The 21,521-nt window shown below is 39.5% G+C and overlaps 1 long non-coding RNA gene across 2 annotated transcripts in view; it reads right to left on the bottom strand.

Moving 5' to 3' along the window:
- Window positions 1-667: 667 nt before the first annotated feature.
- Window positions 668-21,521, bottom strand: part of LOC103475979 (uncharacterized) — a 42,900-nt gene continuing 22,046 nt past the window's right edge. For both annotated transcript variants that reach the window (XR_535384.1, XR_535385.1), the window contains exon 3: window positions 668-1,163. This is a non-coding gene — a long non-coding RNA (uncharacterized LOC103475979). The remainder of the gene's footprint in view (window positions 1,164-21,521) is intronic.

The following is a 21,521-nucleotide window of genomic DNA, read 5'->3' on the forward strand; positions in this document are numbered from 1 at the left end:
TTTGGCCCTTCAGTTGATTTATCTACTGTCCCCGTCAAAGTCTCTGCAGAGATGACATTAGTGTCGAGAAACGGAGAAAAGACGTATGCCATATTGCACAAGGGTGTGACTAAAACTGGAGTTCTTGCTTTTTGACCAGCCAATCACATATACGCCAAGTTTCTGCAGAACTTCTCGGTCGAAACAGAAGCTTTCCAGGAACAAGTGAGACACATTGGAATGTTTCTGGAATAGTTTTAACCTGCCGGTGCTCCATGTGCTCATCTGATCAGAGTATTCAGAATGAAACACGCACACAAAACCCAACCTCTGCATCCTTTTACTCCCTTCCTCCTGGTTGCTAAATTGCATACCAGATTTTTTTTTTTTTTTTTTTGACGGAGTGACAAATGCATTTTCTAAAAAGAGCCTTCGAATTGTTTTGGTTTCCCAGTACTGGTGTCGTTTTTATATTGCTTTAATTTTGACACCAGGAAGTTCATTTGGTGACAAAAGTGCTGGGACAAACTAATTTGACTTCTCCAAAAGTAAAGCCATTAAGTAGAAAAAACAGAAGTTGAATATGAAATTGAACACAGTTTCAATCTCATCAACAGGAGGACGTACGACAAGAGGTACATAAAATACTTTTATTTCTGATGATAAACATTACCATATTTAACTGCTTTGACCTTCAAGTTTTTCCTGATAACTTCATCAAAGACCTTTAATTCAAATACACAGTGGTAGTCACACAGTTAAAGTTGTTCTCCCTGAAGGCAGTTTAACCTTGAGGTAGTAATTAATCACCCCTAGGAAAATTTAATGACTTAAATAAGAGGTGAGTATCCTCTGAAGTAAAGCATATGTTCCTCCTGGAAGCGCTGTCATCAAATTTAATGGGATGAACGGGAGATGTTTCTTTATCTAATGAATGTGGTCAAAATGAAGTCAGGTTGATAACGGATTCAACTCTGGTCTCTATGGAGATTCAGCAAGTATAAATAAAAACCATCCAGTGAATCCAGATTGCGTGACCCGTTTTAGACTTTCAGTGTGTACTGTGCTGGTTTGTCATTAGGGGCATCTAGGGTGAGTGTGGGAACTCAGTTTGGTATCCCGGTGCCACCATTGACCAGGGCCGGATTTAGAGGGATGAGGGCCAGCAGTTTCGGGTGCCCTGTCTAGAAAAACAGAGACAAAAACAAAAATAAAGATAAAGGTATTTTATTAGGTAGAGCTAAACATCAGCAAGCTTGAAATGTGGAGTTTTTACAGGCACAAAAGTTATTAATGGTGATTGATACATTTCTGTCCAATTTTTGCTTGACTCCAGCCGAGGCTAATTAGCATACTTTCAAACTGAGGCCTTGCTCCTCCTGCCAGCTCTGTTCTCTTTATTTAGCCAGTTAATTTCCCACAGCCAGTCCGAGCCAGCCTCTACCTCAGTCAGTCAGCTTTGGAAGTTGTTCATGCTTTTTTTTCCCCACGGTTTAACTTTTTTTTTTATTTTCCAGCGTGTACAGTACAGCGTGGTAAACTGATGTATTTACTTCTGGTCTGTCATGCAGTGCTAAGTGTGTGATAATGTTGTGCGGAGGGAGTGCATTGTGGTCCGCTGTCGAGTTGCTTGAGGAGAATTCCTCCTATCAGCTTCCGACGCCTCAGAGGAATCCCCATGAAACCCGGTCTATCAGTCCATTCAGGATCTTTGACTCGCTAACTGATGGTGCTGCCTCAACAGAGGGCTGTGAAGAAAATCTTTACTTCACTACAGATTCAAAAAAAAACATCTAAAACCGCAATAAATGAGGAATTTCTCAAGAGCAACGTTCTTAGTCATGTTCCCCACCAAGCAAGAGATGACTGCTGCCAAGTGTGTAAGGTGGTTGGTTTCAAAATGTCGTAATAGAGACATATTTCGTTGTCTCCTCACTTGAAGTCCTTTTGTGCATTGTGTTCGATTCAGACGACGTCTTCTTTTCATACAAAGTCCTACAACGTAATTTTGCTGACTCTCCGCATCTACTCCAATCGTCTTGTTCCACAACTGCAGAGTTGTCGGGACTTGCATCCTTCTAACATCTGTCGAAATACTCAATGTGCATAATGAGAAGGAAAATGGAAAAAGCCCAAATTGTCTAAGTCTGGAACAAAACTTCAGCCTTGAGTGTGATAGAAACACTGGTCCTTTTAAGCTTCATGTCTCCCACAGAAACTCCAACGAAAAAGATAGAGAGAGACTGACAGACAAGGGGGGGAAGTCTAAGTGTTTCATGATGTAGCTGAAGGTGTTGTTGAAGCTGTCCTCAAGGTCCATGACTGAAGTGCAAGGTGAGATTGTTAAGGTGTGACAGGAAAGCTGTTGGTCCAGAAGGGCTTTAGTTCTTTGTGACAGGAGGCATGTGAGGAGACAGTAGAGCGTTCTCCTGAAGGGAACCCGTTTGGGGAAAAAAATAAATTTAGCCACTGGGGTTGAATGAGATTCAATTTGGTTCGCGTAAGCCTTTATAAAAGTACATCCTCAGATTCAAAGTCTACGGCGCCAAATGGATGTTGGCGAGCTTCATATTTTATTTTTGGGAAAAAAAAAACTTGAGATCTATCATGGTTTGGTTTACGGACCAAAGTGCAGAAAACCAACGGGAATGTTTTTTGAAATTTTTAACAAGGGGATAAAAAAAATAACTCATTTGCCCAGAGAAGTAGAGAGAAAATATAACGTAGGAATAGATAAAACACAGAAAACTAACACAAAAGCCCTGCACATAAGGTATTCAACAGCTAAGGAAAGCCTGATCAAAATGCAAGCAAGATCAACAGAAAAAGAATAGATGAGAATGAGTCCAAATAACAAATAAAAAGACCAAAAATGTGAAACCAAGAGAAAGCAAAAACCAAAGCAATTCTGAATCCTGACAAAAACATTTCAGTGGGGGAAAAACTATGTCACACTAGTTAAACTATTCCAACAGAAATGAAAGTGAAACTTTACTTTTGGGGTTGATAACGGTTTCCGTTAACTGCATTTTGAAATTTGTGTTGAACATTTTTCTAATCCACAGGAAGGCAAAAAAGTGTGAGTTTTTCCATTAAATTTATCGTAATTCCCTCTAATTATAGTCTTGCGGCTCGGTTCAGATGGGAGAATGCCGTTGTCAGTCCAACAATCCTAAATTGCAAACAAGCTGTTGCTGTAGTGGCTGTGCTTCAACTGAACCTGCCAAAGTGGAGCTTATATAGTTAGTGGCTTTAAGATTGTTTAGAGTTTTTTCTCTATTTTTATTTTTTTCCTTTTCAGTCAAGAAAAACTCCAAAAAACTTTCAATTATCTCCACAGTTAAGCATTAGAGATGTGAAGATGTAGCAAACCGCAACGGTTTGGAGAGACGAACAAATGATGAAAGTCTTAAAGCAGATTTCTATTTTTATTTATTTATTTTTTTCCCCCCACAGACTCACCGAAACAGGTACTGTAATACAAATGGACAATGGAAACATTTCCTAACCATCCCATCCCCTTCAATTTAATGTTTAATGTCAAGGCCACATATAATTACCGCGAGCTTATCTCGTCATCGCCTTGCAGCGGGGAGCCTTCAAAGCCCGATCAAAATGCATATATGCTTTTGATCCAATATCTCTGCCCCCTTTATCATGTTTCGGCAGGATTATTGGGATCACTGTCTGTCGGAAGCAATCTGAGGACCCAGATGGAAAGCATGACCAGCCAAACTCTGTTTTTCTGCTTGGTTAATCCGACAGCACCTTCTGAGGAGATCCAATTAAATCTCTCCTTCAAAGAATATGTGACTGCCCGGGCATAGAGGAGATGAGATGAGAATGACGGGCGGGGAAGGAAGCAGGGAGGGGGAGAAAGAAAAAGGATACTCCAATGGGAGGGCGATCTTGTGTTTTAATCGTAGTGGATCGCCGTTACCCGGTTGAATCTGGTGCCGTGCACCAGGAAACCGCGTTCTGGACAGTGGGAGATTAAAAGTGCTTTAAGTGTGTTTTTTTTTTATGAACACGGAGGGCAAAAATGAATGCATGGGAGGTACGAGGCCGCGCGGATAAACACATCATATATCTGTTGATTAAGGTGATAAGATAAACACCCTTTTAGATGAGATTTGTCAGCGCCTGTGATTACAGGGCAGAACACAAATTTCACAGTGACACACTGGATTAACACCATAAATTACTGCTTGAGCCTCGGAGAGCGAGGGCCATCTTTTCTCTTGGCGGCGGGGCGATTCATTCGCAGCACATTCATAATGCCAATTATGCGTTTTGTGGCACACTTTCAGTCGTGATGCTTTCTTGGAACGGTTTCGCCGGCAAATTACTCGACTTCTGGAGCGACTCATAACTGGGCCGAATGAAAGTGGGGAAAAAATAAAAAAAATAAAAACTAAGTGAATTGTTTTGGTGTGCTCTCTTGCAAGATTATGGCCTAAACTTCAAAGTTTATTAATATTGTTTTGCAGAAATTGTTTGGTAAAAGTGTCCACATCCATTTAATATTTCTACAGTACTTCATATTTTATTATTATATGGTATGCACAAGCCCACAGTATTGTAAAATTATAAAGAGTAATATGGTGTCCAAATCTATTTTCTATTCATCTTGAGTGAATTAACACTTGGTAGAACCATGATTTTTTTCTGCTGTAGCAGCATCTAGTTTGAGGTTTAACTCAGTAAGTAGCCCTGTTGCTCTTGTTGATCAATTCAGAAATTTGCTTAGACATTGATTATGCAAGTGCTTCTGGTGTGCTGGAGGGAAAATTGCTCCATGTTGTGAAAATGGCTTCACGCAGGGCCTGCAGAAACTAAAACAGTCTTGGTAAATATCCGTTGCCATCAAGACACAAATACTGTCTTTCGACTCAGGTCAAGGGAAGACATAGAGTGGTCCAAATACATGATATATTCATTAAAAAAATGTAAATATCAGATACACATTTGAGTTACTAAGCAACCTTAAAGTCAAAACATTTACCAACTAAACCCTATACTTAAACTACCAACATGCTACTTAAAGCTAAATTGGCTTGGTAGACATCTGATTTAATCAAGTAAATATTGAGTTATTTCATAATTTCAGCAGAATCCTCAGTGTTACTATGAATGATGGGAGATGCAGTCCTCCCAACAAATGTCCAACGCCTTGCTTTTGCATGTCCACAATCCTGCCACATTTGCCATCAGCAAGTCATTACAATGTGAATGCTGAACAAAAAAATAAAATAAAAGCCAGATTTGATCCAAACCGTTTCCTTTTAGATGAAGTTTTTCAATAAATTGCTTCTTATTTTTCCGCTTTAAAGCTTAGCTACTGACAAGCTGTACAATCAAATGCAGGTAAATCTCTGCAAATTGGAATATGTATATTTCATGAGCAGGCAATCATGTGGGTTTTTTTCCACTTTGTTAAGCAGCAATGGTTAACAGTTGACTGCTGTGAGTGTGCGCGTGTGCGTGGTATTTTCCTGTCAAGCTGTGGATGATGAATCAAATTCAGAATGTTTAAGGGGTTTGAGCACAAGGTCAATTACAGCTGGACGCGAGTCTTAAGTTTGCAAATTTGATAAATGCAGATTGATGTATTTGTAATTTTTACTCAATAATTCTAAAACGAGAAGTTGTGTGAAGTTGAATCCGTTCAAAATATGATTTTGCTACAATGTTTAAGGACTTTAAAGCAGCAGAGGTGCTGACTTCCCACATAAGAGTTTAGACCCTATTTTCTCTATCATAGTGGGGGGTGAAGGGGAAAAAAAGCCTCTTAGGGCTTAAAACCGATTTAAAAAAAACTTTTCGTTTTTTTTTTTCTTCTCTCTGCTGGAGTGTACATAGAACTCTTCGCCACACTTAAAGAGATCTTGAACACGAATATAATGGTGTGCCATCACAGTGTGACAGCTGCTTCGAACAATGCAGTGTGACATCCTGCAGAGTGGATAGTCCACCCTGGAAGTGATCCCTGACCAAATCTCCAAATAACCCGTAATTTTCGGTGTGGAGTCTCGAGCATTTGTCCTGGTTATCCGTGGCACCCCGAGACATCTTATGTCTGCCTTCTACTAATGAGAAACACTCAGAAAGTGCTGCTGAAGATGTCTAGCTGTGTGAAAATTACCCCCAGCAAAAACACTGGAAGGCCATACTTGGTGCTTAATATACAGAGCTATGTATGTTAAATTCATTTCCTTAGCAGAGTACACATTACACAGAGGCAGGGAGGATTTCTAATGGTCTTACTGACTTTATGAAGTAGATATTTTACATTGCTTAACTACCGGTACTCTCCTCCTTTGAGCCTTCTTGTTTGCATAAGAAGGCAGCAGAGTGTTGCTATTAAAATCTGTTAAATGATCAAGTCCAAAAATGCTTGCATATGGAATAATTGTCAAATAAAAGCACAAAATCAAGTTTCTGCCTCTAACAAAAGTATCCCAGAGTAATTCTTGAGAATCTAAAGCGTGTATAAGTATTTTTGATTTTCTTCTATTGTAATTGGTTTGTATTCTTTTCTCATTTTCCTCAACTTTGTCAAATAAGTAATTGTCTGAGAAGGTTAACATCTGTTGTCAGTTGATTGGCCTATTTTCTTCCTGGCTTTTTCAGGTGTTTTTAATGCCATTGTTTATTAAGTGTGTTGATAACAGCCTCCGGCTGAAAGGATGTTACCTTTCTTGCCTAAAAAAAAAGAACAAAATCACTTTGATTCCTAGTAAATTTGATTTCTATTGTGTTTTGAGATTTCAACACTGTGGTGATTTCACTTATGTTGCCATTTTCCTCCTTGGTCACTTAAACTATTTAGTTCTGGCAAAAAAAAAAAACAAAAAAAAAAACTTCTTATTTTTATAGACCGCTACAGATCTTACCACCATTTTCAAGAATACAATAATACATAAAATAATAATTACCTGAAAAGAAGGCTTGCTCATCTCATCCCCCTCATCTACATTAAATTGATACAAATTGCCTTTTAAGGTAGATAAAAATACAAACAAATCCCTGATTAGGGCTGTGAATTAAAATGTCGAACTCTGAAAACGTCAACCAGCAACTTAGCAAAAATACAGCAACAAAATTCCACGTCCTCTGTCATGGAAATGCACTTGTTTGATGTCCGTGATAACTTTGATAAGTACATGTCAACACGAGTTAAAGAGGACCTGATTATTCCTTGAAGCACATTACAAATCGGGGTTTGGAAAAACGACACACGAAGCTTCCGGACTTCGTTTTGGTCGCTTCCATCCATTGTGGGCATTAGCTGTCGCTCCTGTTTGGCGTTCATTCAACTCTGCACTCCAGTTTTGCACATGATGTTTGCTGCAGTATGCTGCATCTGTCAGTCTCATTGAAGGGACTGATTGTGTCCTCGGGGGAATGTCGTTTTAATCAGATGCCCGACATTCTGCTTGTGGACGGTTGTTTTTCATTTTCCTTCACGTCCATCGAATGCCATCACCTTTGAAAAGTAAAATGACTAATTGTAGCACTTCAGACATTTTTATCACATATGCTTCGTAAGAGAAAACATGTTTTCTCCCTGATTAAATCGGAGTGAGCGTTAAATGACACACAAGTTGTAAATTGTCCCATCAGAAACCTACAAAACCATGGCAAAAATGTGCAGTTTTGTTTTCCTTTTCCATCATATTTTTTTTTATTTCAATGAAAAAGCTTGTTCACCCCCTTACTATTTATTTGCATTCCGGTTCTCACTGCTCCAGACTTGCTTATAAATGTGTCCCCATTCTACAAATGCGTAGCTTGACCACTTTTGTCCTTTTCGAGTCGGCCTATTTCAGGGATGACCAGCTCCAGTCTTTAAAAGCCAGCGTCCTGCATAAGTTAGACTTTCCCCTGGTTTACCACACCTGAATAAAATGAAAGGCTCAGTACAAGGACTCTGTTGTATCTCCGCAGTATGTCATGAATTTCTGCAGTCGTTACTCAGCCGCGTTGCAGCAGGGACCAATCTAAAACATGCACACACCTGCTGTTGAGGAGCAGAGTCGCTGCTCAGCCTTGTCCACTCAACACATGCTTTGTAACTGTCTGGCAACTAATCGCAAGAAATCATTTAAATGGGGTGTATTACATGTTTTCCAGGCACACAGTGCCATTTATAGCACAAATAAGTTACCATTTCACCTTCTGTTGCCATGAAAATGCTGTATATCAAAAATAACTTTAAAAAAATTTGCTCCACGTCATCATTGTCCTCAGATGGCTATAGAAAGAAACCAAAATACTCAAAGTTGCCTCCGATTTGTTTCCACACCTGTTTCTTCAAGTGTCGTTTTGTCTCGATAATCTTTTAATTCAGCCAAGTCCTTTTTTTTTTTGCACCTCCACCTTGTTCTTTTCTCAAGGCCCTCTCGCTATTGTCGATGGGCGCCCTCACCAGTCATTGCTTGTTATTTTGCAAACCTCAAAAATACTTGACGAGAACAATGAACTGAGCAGAAAAGCTGGCGGTACTTGCCACATATTTTCTAAAATTCTTACCATTTTTATTCCCATAAATTGAGGTCAGGAGACATAATAATTTAACAGCATAACTGTTCAGACTCAAACAGAACTCAGTGTATACAAATATACAACCTTTTGTATATTCTTGACCTTGGTGAAAACGTTTAAATAGCTAACTTCACCGCAGGCTCCACACATAAGCAAAAGCTCTGTCAACACCGATGCGAGTTGTCGTCCTTTGCTAAAATATAGATTAGATGGAATAGAAGGTAGAGATCTAGGCGGCTGCTTTATGTTTAATTATATTCAGCTAAACCTGCAATGAGCTCACAAACAGAAAGCAAAAGGCAATCGAGAGTCTTATAAATGCCGTCATTTTTATGAATTACTGATTCGTAGCGCACTGTTTGGAAATGAAACTAACCTAAATGACCACATGCATCACAGGTAAACAACAGGAACAGCGGATGATCTGTCAGGTGAAATGGAGCAGGGAACACACTTGAAGCATCATCGCGCCGGCTAAGGATGTATGAGTTTTATGCTTGCTCGTGCGAATACTAATTGGAAGCTTGAGAAAGGAGAACATTTAGCAGATCAGTCATGACAAGTTGAGGGGGGAAAAAAAGCAGTACCTGTAATTGTGGGATGAAAAAAAAAAACTATTTTATGATGCAAGTAGACGTTTTACAAAGTGTGCTGTGCATATTTATCAAAATTTAGTCAAGACTTTACAGCAGCCTGTGCTTCTACAAGTTTGGCTAATATAGAGTCTAAAATTCTTGCCTGTCCTTTGCAAAATATCCCAATCTGAAATGGATTGAGAGGAGAGAATCTCCAAACAGAATTTTGTTTTTTCCCCAACATGCGTCAATTTCCCGAAAGAGACTGTGATTTGAAGCCTTCTTTTGTACTGTAGCGCTGGTTTTATGATTAAAAGGCGGTTGTGTCACTAGCTTACTTGTCTCTGCTGCAGAAAAGCTTTTCTGTCACATTCAATCACAATGAAGCAAGAAGTTTGTGGAACATGGAAAAAACAAAATAAGTAAAAAGTTCAAGCACTTGCAACAGGCGATGTGTTTGGTGAGCAGGTAGACGACTCTAAACAGGCCCGGTGTCTCAGTTTGTCTCACTAACTTTCCCGTTGTTGCGGCATGAAAGGAAATCTTTATTCCAGCACGAAAATGCGACGCCGTTTTTCTTCTCCGCCCCAGCTACACCCGTCGCTGCGAGGCTCTCTTCACAACCACTGAAGTGACACTGGAACATTTGCATGACAAAAAAAAAAGGAAACATAGGGTCTTATAGATATTCCTCTACTATCTGAATTTCCCCCTTAGTTCTTTTTTTTTTGTGGGCCCTGCTAACCATGGGACAAATAATTGTAAGGAATCTTGCTCCTTCTTGCTCCTCTTCTTAGCAGTAATGATGCTAAGCCTTTTGAGGTGAAACCAGGCTAGGGAACCAATTAGGGATTCTGAGTTTAGCCGGCTTCAGAGCGGGAAAGGTAGGAGGACCGATGATGTACTTTGTTAGGTAATAACACAGAATTTAGCCTTGCTGACGATCTCAGCCGGAGATGAATTTGGAGGAACTTTGTGTAATATTTGCGGGCGGGAGAACGGAACCTAGTCGTACTAACTACTTAATCCCAGAGATATCAGAACAAGACAATGGGAAAGAACGGGATTTTTGTCGTCTTGAGGTATTTAATCCTCTAAATCAAGTCAAACACGCAGCCTGGACTTCCTCCTCAAAGAACAAAAATCAATTACTGATGCAAAAACATGATCAGGGCGCCTGAAAATCCTTGGAACAAATGGGTCAGCATCTTGCCATGCATGAATAATGATGCGCCGCTTGGACTTTCTGCACTTGTCTTCGCTACCCTGCTGTCTCCTCTTCTTCTTCTTCTTCTCCTCGTCGACTCCCTCGCTGCCGATCGCTTTCTCTCTTCCAGGCGCGCAGAAATGAATGCCTCAGCTGCGAAATTTCCATGAGACTTGTGAAACGAGAGCTCGAAACAAAGACTGCAGCTGTGTTTTTGAAGTGAGGGAAGCCTTTCTCTCTCGGGAACAACTTGTGGAGCTGTCGATTTTTTTATTTATTTTATTCCCCCCCATCGACACCACCCTTCTCCTGTTCCTTCATTGTCGCACCACCGGTTTCTGGTTGGCTCTCTTTGCTGAAAGATTTGCCCTCCTTCCATTTTCACCCATGCTCATTATGTCCGCAATAAGGCCTGTGGCTACACACACAGGAAATATTGATTAAAGCCAAAGCGAAGGAATCAAGAGTACGAGAATGAGTGGCAGGGGGCCGACAATAACCAATTGGACTTAATTTCAAGTGTACGTTGTAGTTGTCGGGCACAATCGGTATTTCTTCCAGAAATTACAACAGAGACAACCAATTGGGATAGGAGAGACCTAATAAAATACCGGAAAAATGCCAGAAACGGCAACAAGTTCTTTCTCTTTTCTTGACAATATTCATCAGTATGATCACCTTTAAAAAGCTACATATTGACACAACCAAATTAAACGCGTATTCAACAAGAACCAGCAGAAAATCAACAGTTATTCCTACAACTCATGCCCTGCCAATAGATTGTGTTTGTGCAGCAAAATTCAATAACTGAAGTTATTGTTTTCCTAATAAGATGAATGCTTAAAGACATTTTACTTAGAGAACGCAAATTCTGTGTTTATACTCGCCTAACTTTTGAAAACCTTTGAAAATAAACTTCTCTAGCGCAGCTCGTTTGACATTTTTTATAGCTTTTTAATAGCTATATTCGGTATGAATTCGATAGCATTCGGTATGCTACTGAATTTGCTCTTAGCCACACAACTGCAGTTTTAAAATAGTGTTACCTTGATAATTAGCAAAGGGCCAACTTACTTTTTTTTCCCCATTGCTTTTGTTTCTATGTGAAGACTGGCAATATTTCTTTCATGACAACCTCCCCCCCAAAAAAAACAAAACAAAAAAATACAGTTCAAGCTATCTTTGTGTCAGCAAGTAAACAAGTACATGGACCATTAGCCAGCTGTGATGTCTGGGAATTCACTTCGTCTGTTTTATATTTAGACCCATCTGATTCAGCAAAGCATAGCTAATCCCCGGTAACATGAGATTAAAGTAGCATACGAGTTGTCCAGTCCTAATTCAATTAACTTGAACAAAAGATGGGAAATCAGCTCATGTGGTGGAGTAATGCTAAGCCGATTTAAAGCCCACAAGACATTTTTGTTTAATGCAACTTCAATGAGATGGACTTTTGTAACATTTTTATCTGTATTGTAAAAAAATATATATTTTTAAACTAAGTCTTGATTTTAGGCATGTCATGTTGATTATTCAGAATACTATGCAACCAATTTGGTGACGAGATCACACTTTTTAACCTCAACGTAACTTAAGGCAGGTTTCTTTTTGCCTTCTATACTAACATGATGCGTTATCCCAACTTATTACTTTTTTTTAAACACTAATTTTACCTATTCAGACTTAACTGTTTATTTTATTGTGGTATAATAACCAAGATGTAGTCATGTTATCTAGTTTTTTAAGTTGTTTTATGTAAAGGCCTTCTAAAAATATGAACCCTTACCAGGCATACTTTAAATTGTTACAAGATTTAAGGTAAGTTAGAAAGTTTCACAATAGCTTTTATCAACTGACTCATTGATTTTCAGATCGATTTCATCTTTTTTTTCTCCTTCATGTCATTCATAGAAAGGTCAGAGGTGACAAATGGTTCTATTCCTGGCAATATCTGTTAGAAATCGATACTGTTCCCTGCTGTTCCTCCACCAAATCAGCATATTGCAGAACGTGCGGCCTTGCTGTGGGGAAGGTGGCGGTGGGGACAGCCAGGCTTGGAGCAGAGGCGGAAGAGAAGTGAAAGATCTTCAAAGCGTCTGCTTTACAAGTCTGATGTGTTCTCGCTAGCTGTGCTAAAATCCTTTGTGTCTCATTAGGCTGCGATTTTTTTGGACCGGGCCTTTGTGCGCCGGACAAATTCTGTTTGAAATGCAAGCAGGGAGATGGATCTCTCGGCTGCCAGCGTACGCTGTGGGCTTCGGCTTTGTTAGGTAAAAAAGGAAAAGGGATCACGTGTCGCCACGATTTTTGTTTATTTATTTAATGTTTTTCATGACAATGATTTATTTTGGACACAAATTTGATAAACCAGAGGTGTGCTGTATTTAACTAGCGAAACAAAAGGACGCACATTTTGTTGTTATTCAGCATAATGAAATATCCATCTTCACTTGTATACAGTCATAAAGTACAACCAGAAACATTTTTGCTGGATTTTCTAAAAACATGCTTAACATGAGTTAAAATATGCAGAAATTAGGCACATTTTGATTTTAATTACTTCTTAATTCATGTCCACTAAATGAACAGTGTTGGTAAGTAACTGGTGTGTTGATATAGAGTGAAGAACTCGAGCTCCAATTAAACTGGTCAGACGTTGTGAACTTACCCTTTAGATCTCCTCATTGTTCATTTGAATCTGGTCTTCTCTAATTGCACAAGGCTGGCTGTGCGTATATTTTCATTCAATATTAAGACTTAAGACACAGTGTGAAGTTTTTCTTCTCTGATTTTCTGAAATCCAACACTACAGCATTTAAGAGTCCAGACTGCACCAAGAATACATCTAAAGTCATCTGTACGAGAAGTTTTTTTTTGGTTGGGTTTAGATCAGAATGAGAAAATTTGCTCATTAAGGAGTTGTTTTGAAATGCAGCAGTCAGTTCAGTTTTGCAAGACTTATCTTTTGAGCAGGAATACAAGTACATGAAAGGGTTACGTTGGAACAAAGAGAAACGCCATCAATTCCTCCAAATTTAACAGCTGACTGAGTAAAGAAGAAACAGAACTGCTAGTCTGCAGATAGTCACAGCTAAAAAGAACAAGAAGGGATTTAAAAAAAACTTGCAAGGATGTAATTAGCTATTCACAGAAAGGACCAAAGCACCCTGAAATGTAATATTTCCAAAGTCAAAACTTTCCCCAACATGTTCTCATGAGGTCTTTGAGCAAATTTGTTCTAAAACAGCAAGTAGTTTTGTTAAAAAAAAAAAGTCAGTATAGCAAAATCCTTAGTTTTTGCCTCAGTACAACCACATCTATTGGGAAAACTTGTTTTTTCCAAATAAAAACATAAAAATAACAATCCAACTTCAGACAAAAACACTGGAAATGTTTGATTTCTTACACATCCCTGAACTAATAGTTGCAAAATCACGACTTGAGAACTTCCCCAAATCAGTCTTCCAAGGAGTCGAGCAAATTCTAGAACCCTGAATTTGTAGATACGAACCAAGACAATTGGACCACATTAAAGTTACCCTGTTTTTTCGCTTTATACAGTGTATCTGATGTCACTGCACCAGTTTCCTACTCTGTTATGTTATCCTTGTTGGTCCAGAACCAAAAAGATGTTTGCTTACTGGTGTGTTTCTGGTTATTGTCTTGAATTTTGTTTCCATTTGGGATAAGTTTTCCTGAGTAGAAAATCTTTTTCTCCGCCAATATCAACTTTCTTAATTCACACCATATGTAACTGCACACACCTCTGTTTCGGCTTGTGATCCAGTCACAAAACGGCAGCATCTAAGCCATGACATTTGGTCTCTTGGTGTTCCATTGATCTACAACGCTCACGAGTAAATTTCAAACCAAACACAGGGATTGATGTCGCTATTGATGTTGGACTGCCGTTATTTAAAACAACTGCATGTTTTCGGGGCCGTTTTCGAGCTTCTACCGAGACTCCACGCTCTTGCCGGATAATGATTTCCATTCTGTTTCGCTTCCTCAACTTTGTTTTAATGAGCCATCTTCAGTTGTGGCCCTGCTTTTCACCTTGCAACCCTCACATCTTTGCAGGTCCTTACAGCACATTTCTCTACAGTATCTCCGGCACACGGTGACTCATTTGCCATCTTCAAATTAAAAAAAAAAAAAAAGTGGATGGAAATCAAAGCTGCGGTGAAACAGCCCAGGCACACGTTGCTACAAAAAAAGAAATCCTCTAAATGCCACACAAATCATTTATCATGAACAAACTTATACACGCTTCACCCAGGCAGCAGGGGAGGGCTGATTTGAAATATAGATGAGGGAGGAAAGGAAGCATGGCATAAAATTTGCATGAGCTTATGAATCAAATATCTGTGGAGGTATTAAGGAGACAGTCGGGGCGATCCTCTCCAACCGGCTGTCTTCATTGGGCGAAAAACGCTTCGGCCGTTCCACACCGACGCTGTACTTTAAGGATACCTGCCGCCGCAATCGGGCACACAACAGAGACGCTGACGACGCTGAATGCTAATGGCGAGCAGAAGAATTCCAGGATGAGATAAATCACTCCAGAAAGACGTCGCGTGACCCGCTCGACTTATGTAAAAAAAAAAAAGGCTTGCGTATGTTTGCCGAGGGCGTTTGCGGTGAGAGTTTATTAAACTAACACGCTGCGCTCACGACCATCCTAATGTTCAGAAGCATTTTTCTCTGCTGTCAGTTCCGTGACAGATGTAAATTAGGCTGGAGACGCTGGAGGGACGTATCTTAGAGCCATTTCACAGAAACATATGGTTTCTAAGAAACCAAGCAAGAAATATCATTAAATTGAGTGAGCAAATTACAATAGATGGAGTCGTCTTTTTTTCTTTTTGTAAAGAGAATCCAAGCATGATTTTGCAAATGGAAATACTTTCTGCGAAAGTGGGTTTCTTTACTGATTTGATTTTTAAAAGACGGGCTTTGTGGTTTGCCAAATTTTTATTTTTTTTGCCTCGCGTGAACTTCCTCTTTTGCTTAGCCTTGATTTATCTGCGATGTGGTAAGTTCATTAGCCGCAATCACTGAGGCTTGTCAGAACCGCACTAAAGTGATTTTGTTAATGACTCTGGAGATGGATCATCCTGATGTATGTAGGCGTCTCGAAAGGAAAACAGGGTAATGTGGCTGCTCTCAAGACTTGGGCCTCCATTGGCTCAGCGAATGCTCTCAGAGAACAGTCAACACCTTCTCATTATAGTGGGAAAATAAACAAAACAACCCACACACACAGAACAGCAACAATCGGCTTGCTTGAACAGCGTCGCTTCGAAGAGAGAAAACAGAATCTCGGAATATTTGACTTCTTACTTCGCTTGGTAGCCGTTTTTTTCTGCTTCGTAACCGAGAGATGTTTGAACTTGAGGTCACAAACGCGGCTGAAGAATCTCCTTCAGGACTTTCGGGTCAGAGCCGAGTTCAAGGCTCCGTCAATTAAGGCCTTCATGGAGAAGTAGCGGAGCGGTATCAGACAATCACACCGAACAAAGTTTGGCAGTTTGCCTGTGGTCATTTCGTGCTGGACGTAACAGAAAGCACAGCGATGCACTTTAGTCTCATCAATCCACAGAATGTTTTGCCAAAATTCTTGTGAATTATCAAGCCATTTTATCAATGTGAGACGGGGCTTTGAAGGGTTTTTGGAATGCATTGCCTCTCTCTATTCTGTATTGTTGAATCATGTCGACCTTAACTCAATCAATCGAATTTTATTTGTATAGCACAATTCAGCAGCAAGGCATTTCAAGGTGCTTTACATAATAAAATAAATAAATAAAAACAGCATGTGACATTGAATAAACAGTAAGAAAGAGAAAGAGATTAAAAAAAAATAATAATTTAAAAGATAAAAACATTCTTTTGTTACGGATTTAAGCGCCTGTCGTCGCCGGACTCCGCCGTCCGTTTAATACGGGTATTATCCACAGGCCCCGTCGCCTAACAGGACAAGGTCTCCAACCTTGCAGCACTTGAGGCCTTCAGTGCTTTAAAATGCTGCTCTGGGTTCTATTTTGACTTCCTGGTTGAAGCATCTGGTTGTGGAGTAATTGTGTTGGGGCCGCCACACCTGGGAAGGTTCATGACTGTTCAATGATTTTTCTATTTGTGGATAATGACACAAGTGCTGACTGGGGAAAAAAAAAAAAAAAAAAAGAACTGGGTCAGTTGTCTTGGACCCTTACTAGAGGGGTGTCCAGCCATCACATAATGGCCAACAGTTTTATTTTATTTTATTTTTTAAACAGGGCTGTTTGTTAGGAGAATCTAGGACGGATATTGAAGTTATATAAAATCTTTACTAAATGCTAGGTGGGCTACCGTCTGGTGAATGGCAGCAGCTGCCCTGCAGATTATTTTTGACAACTCAGCATGTATGACAAAACGGCTACAATTCATTGGATTATTACGATTAGCCTTTTCATATTCATAGCCATCACCTASATGCAAATTGGTTTTTGGATGCCATSTGAAAAAACAAAAAGATAAAAAAGTAAGATTTTTCCTTTATGTTTTTATTAGTTTAACACCATCMCAGTCGACTCCACTTAGAKGATTTAGCTAATTYATGTGTTTTTACCTTGACAGAATATTTTATTCAATAAACTGTTTAGAAAATTATCCTGGGTGGTTTTGGTTTTGAAGGAGAACTACGGCTGCTACGCAGTTCGTTGAGGGGCTTTGCTACAGAGCGCGTCRGCCTCTGMGCTACATTTCTGTAATATTCATATACCAGGGACTCCCACTACACCAGCTTCACCATTAGGCCACCTCATTGATCTCCTCTCTTCATATAATAGGGCCGCAAAAACAGACACAATCCAAATAGCTCCCAAATAGCGCTCCTAAGGAGCTTAGTTCTGCTGCAGCCACCGTTGCTACAATTAAAGCATTATTTAGCCGAAACAGCGATTAGGACGCGCGCAGCTCGACTTGCGGAGCAGCACAGTATGGGATGCTGTCGTTTCCCGTGGCWGCTGGTGTGAAGACGGATCACGTGAAGAAAAAAGTGACAGCATTCTGCAGAATATGTTGATGTTTTGTAATTTTCTAGACAGAAAACAATAGYAATTCATAAACAAAAATGCAGAAATCCTTAAATGTATGCATCTTGGTGAAAGGAAGCAAGCCAATGTTATGGAAAATGTGGAAAGGCTTGGGGCAGTTATTGATTTTTTTTTTATTTTGTAACACTGCAGAGTTTATCAACAGTTTGATTTTCATTTACGGCCTCGTAAAAGTCTCCCTRTTAGGAAACTGATTAAAACTTGACAATAAAGAGACAATTTATGGCATCGTACTCTTCTTCGAAGCACCTTGTAAAGTTGTGGCATGAATAAAATGACCCAAGTGATTCTAAATATTTGCAAAAAATGTTTGTTTCCCCRACAGAAAGACAGAGTGATGTAACGGGTCCTTTGTGTTCCTAAAGGAATATAGGGGGGCAACAGAGATGTATGTTGCWACGAATAATTAATATGCTTAAGGTTTGTTATTTTAACTAAGGTTTGTTATTTTAATTTTGAAAAAAAAATACAAGGCTTATAAAAATAAGATCCCAAATAACTGTAAACATAAAATGCTAATCAACAGGGTTTCTGGAGCTGCCTTATTCTTCGTTAACAATGAACTGAGATTTTTTTTYYCCCCCCACATTTATTTCCATGTATGGCTGACTCTCGGGATAATTCCTGTAGAAAGCGCACTTTCACCAAACTTTCCGTCAAATCGGAGAATGAGACTTTTGCATGGAAGACCAGCTGTCATAGAACAGAGCAAGTGGAGACGTCGACCCGCCGACAGTCCAATTCAGCTGCAGTTTGGGCCAAAAGCATCACCTTGCCTGGAATGTAATTTGTAATTAGATGCACAACAGAAACTCAATAGCGCATGATTGCAGCCCCCCGTTTTAAATGTGTTCAGCTCAGTCGGTTTGACATGTTGGTGGTGGTTCTTCCATTTCACCTCACCACAAGCGTATCAGTTAGGGGTTTTTTATTTTTATTGTTTTGGAACAGTGTGGTATTATGCCACTGCGCCTWATTGAAGGTTCAACCGTCTGAAGGCTAAYGGTAATGATTCAATCTTTTGAGCAAACAGTAGCATGTGGATAGGGTTTTTACAGAGGACTGTTGACATGGATGTGCAGATGTGTGCTGAAAGCTTGTGGTCTGCTGGTCTGCACTGAAGGTGGGCGAATGTGATGAATGTTCATTGATGTTTACTTTGGACTCACCAAAAGCTTATTACTGCTTTTTTTTGTCTATACGGCTCTTAAAAGTATTTGAAATTTTAAGTTGTACTGGGTGAGTGTGGAATTCAGGCATTTTGAGTTAAGGCTTTGAGAATTAAACAGTATGATACATAATTGCAAATCAAAAGATGTGACGCATCGAAGATCCTCTGAAATTCAAAGGTGTACAGTAAAAACTGAGTCCTGTTTACATCACATTTCACTTGTAAAAAAAAATGTTTAAATTGAAAACCCATACACTTAGTTGAGAAATATTTATTTATATTTGAATTAAAAGGCTGAATAAGTTTGGCCCTGACTGGTCATTTCTCAGCTGTGGACTTTATTCTTTTTTTTTTTGTTTTTATCTAATTCATGTTATACTGTCATGAAGTCATGACAGTTTTTACAAATGGGTACAATTAAAACGATAGGGTATGAAAACGTACAAGTCTACAGCTTTAATCAATCTATTTTTAATTGATCCCAAACGTCACCAGGCAAATATTCATAAAACAGCAACTGACTAAAAACTAATTTTCCTTGGCTGATGATTTAATGTGTATTTTTGTCACAATAGCTGGTTATGTTCACATTTTCCTTAATTAAATGGATCAATATCTTCTCTTTCTAGTCATTATTCACAAACATTTTAACCACAATGCTGGGCTGCAGCATCGACTTATTTTTATTTCTGTTGAATCGGAGTGTAGCATTAGCGTAGGGAGGCTTTTTAAGGCTAGCAGAGTTTGAGTGGCTTGAAAACAACATTTTGAACACAATAAAACACAATAAGTCGGTTGGAACATATACCCAAACAAATTACTAACTGTGCTCAGAGTCCCAACAAATGTACACCCCCCAAAAATAAAATAAAATAAAAAGGTCAGTGACGCAAATAGACAAATCAATTTCTGAAAAGGATAAAAAATTTACTCACTTCTCACAGAGGACTGCTCCCATTTCATTTTCTGTCTGATAATTTCATTTTCCATTAGCATCTACGTAGACCCAATTCCTAAAAATAACTGGAGCTTATGCACATTGCATTTATAATTTAAGCAGTTTGCACAGTTTTTCTTTCCTGATCTTAAATGGCAGAAATGGATCATTAACAGCAATTATTTATCATTTCTCCTTAGTGTTTGGTCAAAATATTGCGTGAGTTGCTCTGTCAAATTTAACATCTAAATTTAATCAGGATGTTAAAGAACAACAATGATGCAACGAAAGCCACCTTTCAGAGGAACAACTCTGAATTGACATGGAAAGTTGCATTTTGCCAACATCAGCTGTGTGACACTGCATGCCGAGGTGCGCTTTTTTTTAATTGAGCCGTCAGCGACGCCAAGACCTGGAAGCGCGACGTAAATCCAGCGCGGCGTTTCTCCGACTGGRCATGCTACGGCATGGCAGAGGCTTCCTGTTTGTTTATTCACAGCGTTGTCAGCTTGGAGTCTTCGGAGCACTCTAGCCAAGAAGTGGGAGCAGCCGAGCGTTCAAATGTTTACATCGACGGGGAGCGATACCCAGCTGACTGGCGGAATGTGGGACTAAGCTCAAACTCACACTGTGAAGACGGGTGCTGGGATTCAACTCAAATAGAGACGCTTTCGAGCCGAAATACACACTTAGCAGGATTGTGAGTCAAAATGTGTTCCCACGCCGGTAATAGGTGTGGCAAATGTGGCGTTAACAGCTAGGCGGCTATTTATTCATTTCATAAACAGATGCGTTTCTCACAAGTGTACACTGGAGTCATGGTCAAAACAAAAATCTGAATTTCAASAGCCCCATTAGTGACCTTAGCGGCCCTATTTGTGAGACTGTTTCGAGTACAATTTATCAACCTGATGCGATGGTGTTCTAAACTAATGAAGCCCTTTAAATTAGACGGCAAATGTCTTTGATGCAGGAAAGAAGTCATACAGTAGGGTTAAAAAAAGTGATTTTCTGAAATAATTTTCACTTTCAAACTTGATAAACTTTGCYMCTCTAAGATTGCATCAATGATTCATCCAGAAGATTACAAAAGAAACATCYTAAACCTTACTTGCAGGAAGTTAAAACTATGAATCCTGAAGGAGAATGTGTGTCAACTTAAACTCACCTAAGTAGCAAGACATCAAGCTGGGCAACATCAGCAATTTTCTAGCTAAATGGAAGAAATCTGTAGGAGAGCAAATACTTTTTCACAGTCCTGTCGGGGTGTACATATTCCACTGCTGGGTTTTTGCGTCAAGCTAGCACACCTTAATTTACCAAGACATTATTGGATACTTGCCCCGACGCACCAATCAATAAATGTAYCAAAGTGTGAAGTGTGGACAACATATTTTTTCCTCTGCTCATCAAAAAAAGCAGATTTCCCGTTATGCAATGTAAAGTCAACAAGCCGTGGTAATGTCATCAAGTCAAGCCTCGGTTAAGAAAAATTTGATTTTTTTTCCCCCTTCCATTATGAATACATGTGTTGAATCATAGATTCAATCTCAAAGAAAGAACACAGTAAACACGCACACGCAGCAACGCTGAAGGAGCGCAAGGGCATGTTTAGGACTAGAAACATCAGACRTGACGAATACATTAGCCTACACGGCTGTGGTCACTTTGTGTGTTTAACAGATGGTTTACAATGATTCCTTATCAGGCAAGTAAATTGCAGGGGAGTTGGTACTCTCTTTTTTTTTGTGACAATCCTGCTGCAATTTTCCATTACACAATGCCCGCCAAATARAGCGTCCTTTTCTTATCGCCTAGAGTCCTGGCGAGAGTTTTTAAGATGTTCCCTCTCCTCCATCTAGTTCTTGTTGAGCCGTGAAGATAACAGCCACGCTCCTCCTCCTGACTGCCCCGCTCCCGCTGACACATAATCACAAGCCCCGACAGAAGTGTGTATCTCTAAGAGCAGATTCTCATGCTTATAATAAGAGAGCACGGTACACATGAG

Source organism: Poecilia reticulata, linkage group LG2 (assembly GCF_000633615.1).
Source record: "Poecilia reticulata strain Guanapo linkage group LG2, Guppy_female_1.0+MT, whole genome shotgun sequence".
Classification (NCBI taxonomy): Eukaryota; Metazoa; Chordata; class Actinopteri; order Cyprinodontiformes; family Poeciliidae; genus Poecilia; species Poecilia reticulata.